Below are 9,517 nucleotides of genomic sequence, written 5' to 3'. Positions count from 1 at the left end.
CAAAACACAAAGAACTTTTCACAATTTTCCCTCCAAACTAACCGACTGAGTTGAGTGAAGCTGCTGGATGCAGGTAATGTTAGCTAACAGAATACTAGCTAGCTATTATCAATACAGCACCTTAAGCTTGTTAACTAGTAGCCTGTAGGCTACTGGTGTTGTCTATCTTCAGCTATGATTCATTTTGCCCCCCAAAAAGTCGGTTCCCCCCCTGTTCATCTGGAGCCGGGCTGAGTATAACAGGGACTCTCTAAGAATCCACCCCCCTTCACTCACACACATCGTTCAACCAAACAGGTATTTGTAAGCCCAGGGGGGGCAGAAAAAGTTTGGAAACCACTGGTGTAGGTAGGCAATTGTAAGCATTTCACATAGTTATTTGGGCCTGCCCATAGCATTACATGGGGAAGTGCTCTTCCCCATGTAATGCTATGGGCAGGCCCCCATTGTTCTACACCCAATAGAATGTCTCTTTAATCTTTATTATTCTTCCATCACCGTGCAACCCCCACAAAAGTTGTATCAAAACGTGCGGCTCGATGCCGAGAAGGGAGCTATTACTTTTAGTGGGATTCTGAGATAAAATGACGACATAAATTGAGAAAAACGACAAAAATTTAGGCTGAGTGTCTCACAGAATCACTAAGATTTCTCTCTGAAACACACACACAGGACAGTGGAGGTCTGACTCCAAAACTCTTTTTAACTCCCCCTCACAGGCACAGATAGCGGCCTGTTGATCTCAAAGTTGGTCATGACATAGATACACATCCCGTAAAATGTTTTCAAAATTTTCCTGGGGATTATGGTTTTTTTGTCAGGGTCCTGGAGACCGACGCTAGGTGTCTCACAAGTATAGAAATCAGCATCCTGCCTGACAGAGAGAGCCAGCCCAGGTGCAGATCATTAATTACCATAGCAACGGGTCCTAGACAGAGGCAGCGAGTCTCTCAAGCAAGAACAGACTCAGGTCTCACAATGCATTGTGGGAAGAATACATATTTCCTGTGACTATTCATGTTTTGCTTACATAAAATTATTACTTCTCTGAATATTTAAGTGTAAATTAAAACCCTTAGTATGAAGGTTGAATTTTTTTTCAGAAAAAAATAATGATCAACTTAATGTTTTTTTTGGACCATGAGTAAGAACCACGTGTCCGAAGCTTATAGTCGTTGGTCTCGGACTGAATTTCACTGATTTGGGATTTAACCATTGCATTTTAGTGGTCAGTCAGGTCATCCACATCACCTTGAACATTCCTTCAGTCACAGGCCTCTGATGCTGGATCTATTTTTCAGGGCAAATATGAAGTGATGGGCATACTTCAGAAGGCCCTGTAATATTTCTGCAGGAATTTTTTTGTTATTATTGGGGCCTGCCCATAGCAATGCATAGGGAGAGCAGTGACTGAAGCCATGCATTGCATGGCAGGCACCCATTGTGCAATGTCTCTTTATTATTTATTATTCTTCAGTCACCGTTAATGCGGCTCGATGCCGAGAAGGGAGCTATTGTTTTTTTCCCTCAGGATGACATGACATGAACATTAGAAAAAACATTAGCATTTCCTGGGTGTCTCGTAAAGATAGAAATCCTTCTCCAGCTTTCTGTCTCACACACAGCAGTTGGCTGAGGATTCATCACTATAGCAACATAATACAGAGAAAGGCAGAGCAGCTGGTTTGGGCTACAAAGACTCTGTAGTTCTAAACATGGCGGAACACTTTAATACAGAGGGCAGAGCAGAAGGTCAGAACTACAACATGGCGGAACACTTTAATACAGAGGGCAGAGCAGAAGGTCAGAACTACAACATGGCGGAACACTCAGTTACTACAGAGGAGGCCTCAGCTGGCATTCAGAACTACTTGTGCTTTGAGCATTATATAACTGATTTAACCTAATCACTATTACACATGAAATTAGTGTGGCCATTTCAAATGAAGCTTACTGAAAGTTTCAAAATAAAAGCCTCATTAATACCATCCAGTAGGTGAACCGCTGCAGGCGGTGCAATTACATTAGGTTTAATAATCTTTCTCCCTCGAGTTAGTGCTCCACCTTATGCAGTGCAATAATATGAGCCTTTATTAGCATTTTATCTCAAGTTATGGCACTGGCTTGCGGAAGACAGTGCATTAGTATTAGCATTTCACCTAAAATAAGCTTTTAGCCAATGTTTTTACTTATTAGCCATGTTTAGAATACTGAATGGAGTAAGTGCCACATACTGAATGGTACAAGAACAGCTTAGTCCACATGCTTCTGACTCCACAGTTTATTGACTACATTGAAGCTTTCTTTAGCATTAAGGCTAATTTTTAGCATCAGAACGCTGGGTCCAAACCGACGGGTACACTTTGGCAGGCCCCTTAAAATTTCTGTAGGAATTTTCTAGTTGTTAGCCAACATGCTACTGTGACATGCTAACATGAACTGAGGAGAGAAGTAAAACATGCAGGAGGCCAGCCCTCCTGGACCCACTTTGGACACCACTGACCTACAAAAACCCATGAAGCAGCACGGCTCATCGTGTTTTTATTTTAAAGAAAAAAGTGCATATTGAGGTCAGCTCTACTCTGGAACCCATTTCAGCTTCTTGTGTTCATGATCTGGTTCTTTCACTAAGCTGAGGGTTGGGAGGTAGAAGGAGAAATAAATCCTGAGCTTCATCTCTTAAGCCGCCACAGACTCCTTCAGTTATGGAGATGAATTTTCTCCATGCTGTTTTCTGAGGAGACCAACATGTGGACAGGATGATCCACATGTTCAGCTCAGAAACCTGATACCTTCAGGTTTCTGAGCTGAAATTATGAAGAGGCTGAGGTTGGATTAAAGACGGATGTTTGGACTCAGATATTAATCTTTGAATGACTTGAAATGTGTTTAGGACATTTCCCCACAGTCAGACCTTACTGGTTCCCAGCAGGAAAAGCCCGGCACCGGATCCTGTCCATCAGATGTGAGGGAGAACCCGGAGCGGGTTTCTCCTTCCACAGCCAACAGGAAGTTAACATGATTAACTCAGACGTGCTCATGATGACAGAAGGTGATCGGACGCTGTTTACAGACGGCGGAGTTCATTTCCTGTCTAATGCTTTATGATATCAGAGGAAAATGACATGAGTGGGTGTGTGTGGGACGACTGCTGAAGAAGCCAAACAGAAATCATTATCTGATCTGGGACAGAGATGGAAACAGCCTCCACTGTTTATTCCTCCCTGACAAACCTTTTCTGACTTTGTTCTTCATCATCAGTACTTGTATAGATGGACTGGTTTCCATAGAGACGGAGCCAGCTGCTGATGAACCGAGTCATTTTACTTCACTGACACAAAAATAAGGCAAACGAAGAGAAGGAGGAAGAAAGTAACCGTTATCGATCTGTTTCATCTCCAGATATTCAGAGGATTACAGCAGACATCTTCAGCCTAATTTAGGTTTCTGTCAGTATAGGTGCAGCCCTTTAAACTGTGGGCCTCACTGGTTCCTGAATAGCTGAAGAAAAAGGCTGTTAAGGAGCCATTTGTCCAGTCTGACCGTTATTGAAACAGACCAGGGTGGGGTGGACCCAATAGGTGGGCGTGGACTAAGCTTTATTCAGTGTTGCGCTGCGCATGAGGCATAAACCCACTAGCGATAGCCTTAATCTTGTATGTAGAAATGGGGTCCAGCCGACTCCACACACGTAAAACTTGTATCATTTTCCACAGTCCTCTACATTTGCCTCAGTCCTCACACACACAAGGGTTAAAGGGCGAAGCCTATGCTCATAGAATCTGGGGTTACAATACATAACCAACCACTTCTATGCTAATGTTTACCAGTCACAGGGAAAATTGGACATTGGAAATATGGAAAGATTTTTTGAAAATTTGAATCTGCTGAAACTACCATCGGATTCGGTTGAAGCACTGGAAGCCAGGGTAGCTGTACAGGAAATTGAACCTTCCCATCAACAAAGGTCCTGTCGGCTTCAGTGCCAAGTTCTTCAAAGTATTCAGTCTCAAATTATCGCCTCTACTTTTGTGTACGTTAAACCACTCTAAACAAGTGACAAGGCTGCCTCCCTCTTTATACAGAGCCAATATTTCACTCATTCCTAAACCTGACCGAGATCCAGGGGTTGATTCATCCTGTCACCCAAATGCCATTGCTATCTCTAGAAACCAAAATCCTTGGGAAAATTTTAGCCAATAGCCTGAAAAAATACATAGGTTTAATCATCCACCCGGATCAGACTGGCAGACTAGGCATATGTTTTTTAATCTGTGCCGTCTTTTCAATATGTTATATTCAAATCATTCAGATGAGTCTATTGATGTTTGGCTAGATGCACAACATGCATTTATTTGATCAAGTAGAATGACCTTACATAATGTATGTTCTCAACAATTTTGGTTTTGGACCCCTGTTTACAAAATGGATAGAAATAATTTATTCGCATTACTAATCAGAACATCTCCTGCCCCTTTGCTTGTGAGAATTAGTTTTTGTCTGTGTGTTAATTGAGGTTTCTGTGTTCTGTTGAGTCTCATGTTGTCCCGATTGCTCCCAGCTGTGCCTCGTTCCCCTGATTACCCTCTGTGTATTTAAACCCACCCTGTCTCTTGTTTCCCTGTGGGTCCTCGTCTATTCAGTCATTTGTTTGTGCCACATGTCTCTACATTTGTTCCAGTTGCTACCAGTTTCTGAGCTCCTAGCCTTCTGCTCATCTGTGATTTTCTTTACTGCGTTTACCTCACCTCCTACATACCGCACATCAGGACATTGCTGTTCATCAGCCCCCTTTCCCTGTTTCTCTTCTCAGTCAATATTGAACCTCTGACTGCCAGCATTAGGCAAAACCCCCTAAAATCTCCCATCAAGCTGATCTGGTGTATTTGAGGTCCACACCATTTAAGGTAGCTTATGATTCCTTCACATATTTGTGATGGTAACAAAAGAAAAACAGAACATCTCCTACATCTGAACTGGCAGAGCAAAAGTCTTCACTTTATACTAATAGAATATTGATTTCTGGAGGACTGTCTCTCTATCCATGGCTGGCATGATCAACGCCATTAAAATGTGGTGTTACCACCATTTCTTCATTTACTTCAATCTGTCCCATGTTTTATAGGTGTATCCTACTTCAGATGATTAGATTCTTTTATTATTCCCTTTATTTGGGGCTATAAAAATGTCAGAATCTCAAAAAAAAAAAAAACAGTTATGTAAACCAGGAATGGAGGGTGGGTTCTCTCTACCAGATTTCAAGCAATATTACTGGGCTTTCCATTGATCCAACCTGGCCTGGTGGAGGAAGGGCCCAGTCTCATCTGATGGGTCCTGCCCTACCTGGTCATCTTTAGAGCGTCTGCATTGTTGCAAGTCGTCCCTGACAGCCCTCCTTAACAGTCCTGTTAGTCAGTAAATCACTCTACTAATAATTTTGTCATTAGCAATACTATCAGAATCAAGAAGCAGATACAAACATTTCTAAAAGCTCCAGAGGTTTATTTTGATACTCCTATCTGTGAAAGTCGCTCCTTTGCGCCAGGTCTCAGCGACGCCGTCTTTTGGATATGGAGAGTGAAGGGCATTGGTGTGATAGGTGACCTATATATTACTGGAACTTCTGCATCTTTTGCACTGTTATGTTCTGACTATAATCTTCCCCTGTCAAGCTTTTTCCGTTATCTGCAAGTTTGGGACTAGGATAGGAAAAATGTAGCGGATTTTGGAGCTTTAAAGAAACATGAAACCCTGGAGGACATAAATAAATTTGATCCTATCTGACCCGGTCAGGCACTGATGGACGCAGGGACTGAACAGAGAATACAAAACAGTTGTTTATTAAGAAATAAACTTGTTCTTAGTCAGACAGGCCAGGGTCAGAACCAGGGAATCCAGATCGGGATCAGGCAGTTCCTGATCTTGGGGTCAGACAGACAGGGGGTCAGAGCCAGGAGGTCTTAATCCAGTGGAGAGGGTCAGGACCGGGGACAGGAGAGGCAACTAGGCAGAAGGAAGAGACAGACAGGTTAGTTACTGGGCAGTTAGCTCAAATTTCTACAGCAGGCCTGAACGTGTTACCGCTGAGGGTTTCACAACAATCTGACGCTGTGCAGGGGGAAGCGCCGTCCTTATATAGCAGCAGCTGGGGATCAGGGTGATGACGATCAGGTGTGAGTGGTCACAGCTCAGCAGCAGCTGTGACACTATCAATCAAGGGGCAGTGTCATACTTTTATAAGGTCTTTAATAGCATACCTGTAGACACAACCAGGATAAAGAAAGCATGGGAGGATGAGTTAGAGCAGCAGCTATCTGAGGAAGTGTACAAGACCGTTCAGTCAATGCCAGACACAATCTTATCCAGTTCAAAACTTTACATAGACTCCATTATTCCAGGGAGAAGCTGAGCACTTTCTTTACAAGCGTGTCTCCAATTTGTAATTGTTGTCAGGCTGCTCACTTGACACACTCCTTCTGGTCATGTGTTCAGCTTCACTCACTTTGGAAGACAATCTTTCACTTTTTTGTGACAATTTTTGGAAAACAATGGGACCCAGGCCAGAACCAATTATTGCCATCTTGGGGCCCTCCAGTGCTGTCCAATCAGCCACTAAAAGTGAGAAAATGGCTGTTTTGTTTTGAGTGGTGATTGCTAAAAGGTTGATTCTGAGATTTTGGAAGAAGGACTCTGTGCTCACATTTGATCTGTGGTTGGGGGAACCAGCAAATACTCTACATGTGGACAGACTGAGATCACAATGAAGATGGTCAGTGTGGTTGAGAAGATATGGGACCCTGTACTGTTAATGACAGTAATGCAAATGAAAGTTAATGCCACTGCTTGGTTGTTTGTGTAACTGTCTTTTTTATGTTTACTCGTGGAAAGATTTGGATCAATTTGTTTAGTATTTATCACATGTTGTCTTGACTGTGTAACTGTTTTATGATGTTCTGATTTTGTGCGGGTTAGTGATGGATGGGTGGGAATTTGACCTGTTTTGTTAATATATGTCAAAATGAAAAAGAAAAAAACAAAAACTGGACTTTATCTGCAGCCTGTGTCTTCATGGTGGTTCCTGATGAAGACCAAAAGCTGTTTTGATTCTGATGGTGCTGCAGCGGCTCTGAGATCCAGAGATGAATGGGACCGCTCCGTCTCTGCTGCAGCCTCCCAGTCTGGCCCCACCGGCTGTAATCTCATGAACAAAGTCACATCCTGACAGCTTACTGAGTAATGTGGCAGTCGGAAGTACTGAAGGAACGCTGGAGGAAGATCTCCAGATTGCCCCTGTGGTTTTCTCTGAAGCTGCACCTGGCCAGGTGTTTCTGTTTAACTGTCGTCTGAAAACTGAACAGTGCTTCACCTCGTCTCTTTATTAGGCAAAGCAACTGTCACCCAGTTTCCTTTACAATAATGAACTGAACCTGACTGGATTGTTGAGAATTGTATTGAAATGTTTAACTGACTGCATAGTTGGATCAGCTCCGAATCAACTTGACAGACTGTAAATTTCTTTCAGATGACTTTTGTTGTGAATCTGTCATGTATAGAATAAATCAGTTGAGTAAATGTGAATATCACTAAGAGTCCTGAGCCACAGCAGCCCTGCTTGGCTGGACTCTTTGTTCTGTTGCTTTCCTTGAATTCATTTCCCTCGGTTAGTTCAGGTATCTGACTTTTGGATTTGTTGTTTGCTTTTTGTATGATCTTCTAGTTTATTGAGATTCTTATTTTATGTGTTGGATTTATTAATGTTTCTCCTAAGGCTTCTAGTGTCTGTCAGACTCTTTAGAGTTTGTTTCACCCTGTTGATGCTCTGAGGAGGAGGAGACATGACCTGATGTCAGAGAGAAGAGCAACGGAGCGTCCAAATCCACCAGATGAATCGGTGCCATGATTTGATTGTACAATAGATGTGCAGGATAATCACACAGTGCATCACAATCTTCATTTCATGTCTTGTAAAATCACACAAAAGGGACTTAAGAAAGCAGATATTAACACTGGTAGCATATGAAATAAGTTAACAAATGTAAAGTAAAATATTGTCATCAGCAAAGATTAACATTTGGATTTTGGAAACCCACCTCGACAATTCATTTCACAACAGAGAACTAAACCACGGTCATAAGGAATGCATAAGAATAGATGCACCGAATAACAACTCACCCGACTCAGAACCAACCAGCTGCCTGGCTGATGTTCTGAAACAAAAACCCAGAGTACGACGGAGCTGGGTGAGTGTCCACAGACTGTCTGCCTTCTGCTCAGAGTTTAACCTGAAACCTCATTAGAATAACCTGGTTCTGATGGGAAACATCGATTAATCCATGATGCTGTTTCAAACATCTGGTCCAGTCTTTTCTTCCTCAGTCTAACATGTTGGAGCTCATCTGATCCTCTGCAGGACTTACAGTCACTTCCCGTCTCTGACTGAATTATTACAGTTTAAGCCAGTGGTTTCCAAACTTTTTCTGCCCCCCCCCCAGTTTTAACTGCTGATGAAAGTGACAGAGGACACAAATATGGGAAGTGCAGAAGCCCCTATAGTATCAAATTGACAGAGGAATAACCGAGTTGGCCAATCTGAGGTAAAAACCCATCGCATACAAAGTTCATGTTTTTTTGTTTGTTTTTTTTGGGGTTTTTTGTCATCCAGAAGACCTGTTGTGTACCCCTAGGGGGCGCGCCCCACAGTATGGGAACCTCAGCTGTGTGAAGCTGACACCCCACTCACGTCAAAAATCCAGCAAATAGTCTGAATGGTTAGTGCTCCGTTTGTGCAGGTTTGTACCGTTAAAATGTTCGTTTGTGCAGTTTTGGTTTCTAAGATACAAAAAATTATTTTTTAGGTCATCCAGAGTTCACCATCCCCCCATATTGCTCCAAAACAAACCAAAGTGGGCTACTTCGTTAGTGCTCCGTTTGTGCAGCTAAAACTGTCGTTTGTGCAACTTTCGTTTTCGAGATATTAAAAGTTATAATTTTGGCCGATGACGTCATCAGCCGCCCCCATTTTGCTCCGAACATGAAAATTTTTGCTTTACCGATGTTACGTCGCCTCCACTAACTGGTATGTAATGTGGACCACAATGTCACCTAAGGATTATGTTATACAAATGACTAGATCTGATTTTACTTTATTTGGTGCTTTCAGAGTTTAAGATTTAAGTATAATTGTCCCCTAATTATACCCAATTAGGGGACAATTAATTTCAGCTGCTGCAGGCTGTACTTTCTGTTTTAGTTCTTGTTGGTTGTCTTCCAGCACATTCCTTTCACGTAAGTCTTGTTTTCGGTGTCGTTTTTATGCAATTGATGTTGCTATATTTTTGTAGAAAAGGTATTATAAATCATGTATACAGTTATAGTAAGACAATATTTCTGGTAATTGTCTTTTTGTTGTTGTTTTTTTAACTTAGATTTTTATTAATTTTAATTTTTCAGCAGAGGAAAGTACAACCATACTTCAGTGGTTCATAATACAAATGTTGACAATATGAAGTTTTCCATA

The 9,517-nt window shown here is 42.1% G+C and overlaps 2 long non-coding RNA genes across 2 annotated transcripts in view; one reads left to right on the top strand and one right to left on the bottom strand.

Annotated features, from left to right (window-relative positions):
• Positions 1-1,865: 1,865 nt before the first annotated feature.
• LOC107835152 (uncharacterized) lies at positions 1,866-9,042 on the bottom strand. Its single transcript, XR_001660980.1, has 3 exons — positions 9,032-9,042; positions 2,293-2,303; positions 1,866-1,953 (listed from the first exon to the last, which is right to left on the bottom strand). It is a non-coding gene; the product is annotated as an uncharacterized LOC107835152 (long non-coding RNA).
• A 232-nt stretch (positions 9,043-9,274) lies between these two features.
• The window catches only part of LOC107835151 (uncharacterized), an 8,294-nt gene continuing 8,051 nt past the window's right edge, over positions 9,275-9,517 (top strand). Inside the window, exon 1 of the long non-coding RNA XR_001660979.1 lies at positions 9,275-9,285. This is a non-coding gene — a long non-coding RNA (uncharacterized LOC107835151). The remainder of the gene's footprint in view (positions 9,286-9,517) is intronic.

The sequence above is a fragment of the Poecilia formosa genome, unplaced genomic scaffold, assembly GCF_000485575.1.
Source record: "Poecilia formosa unplaced genomic scaffold, Poecilia_formosa-5.1.2 Scaffold1083, whole genome shotgun sequence".
NCBI lineage: Eukaryota > Metazoa > Chordata > Actinopteri > Cyprinodontiformes > Poeciliidae > Poecilia > Poecilia formosa.
The sequence above is the reverse complement of the archived record's forward strand: the minus strand, read 5'-3'. Positions and strand labels throughout refer to the sequence as shown.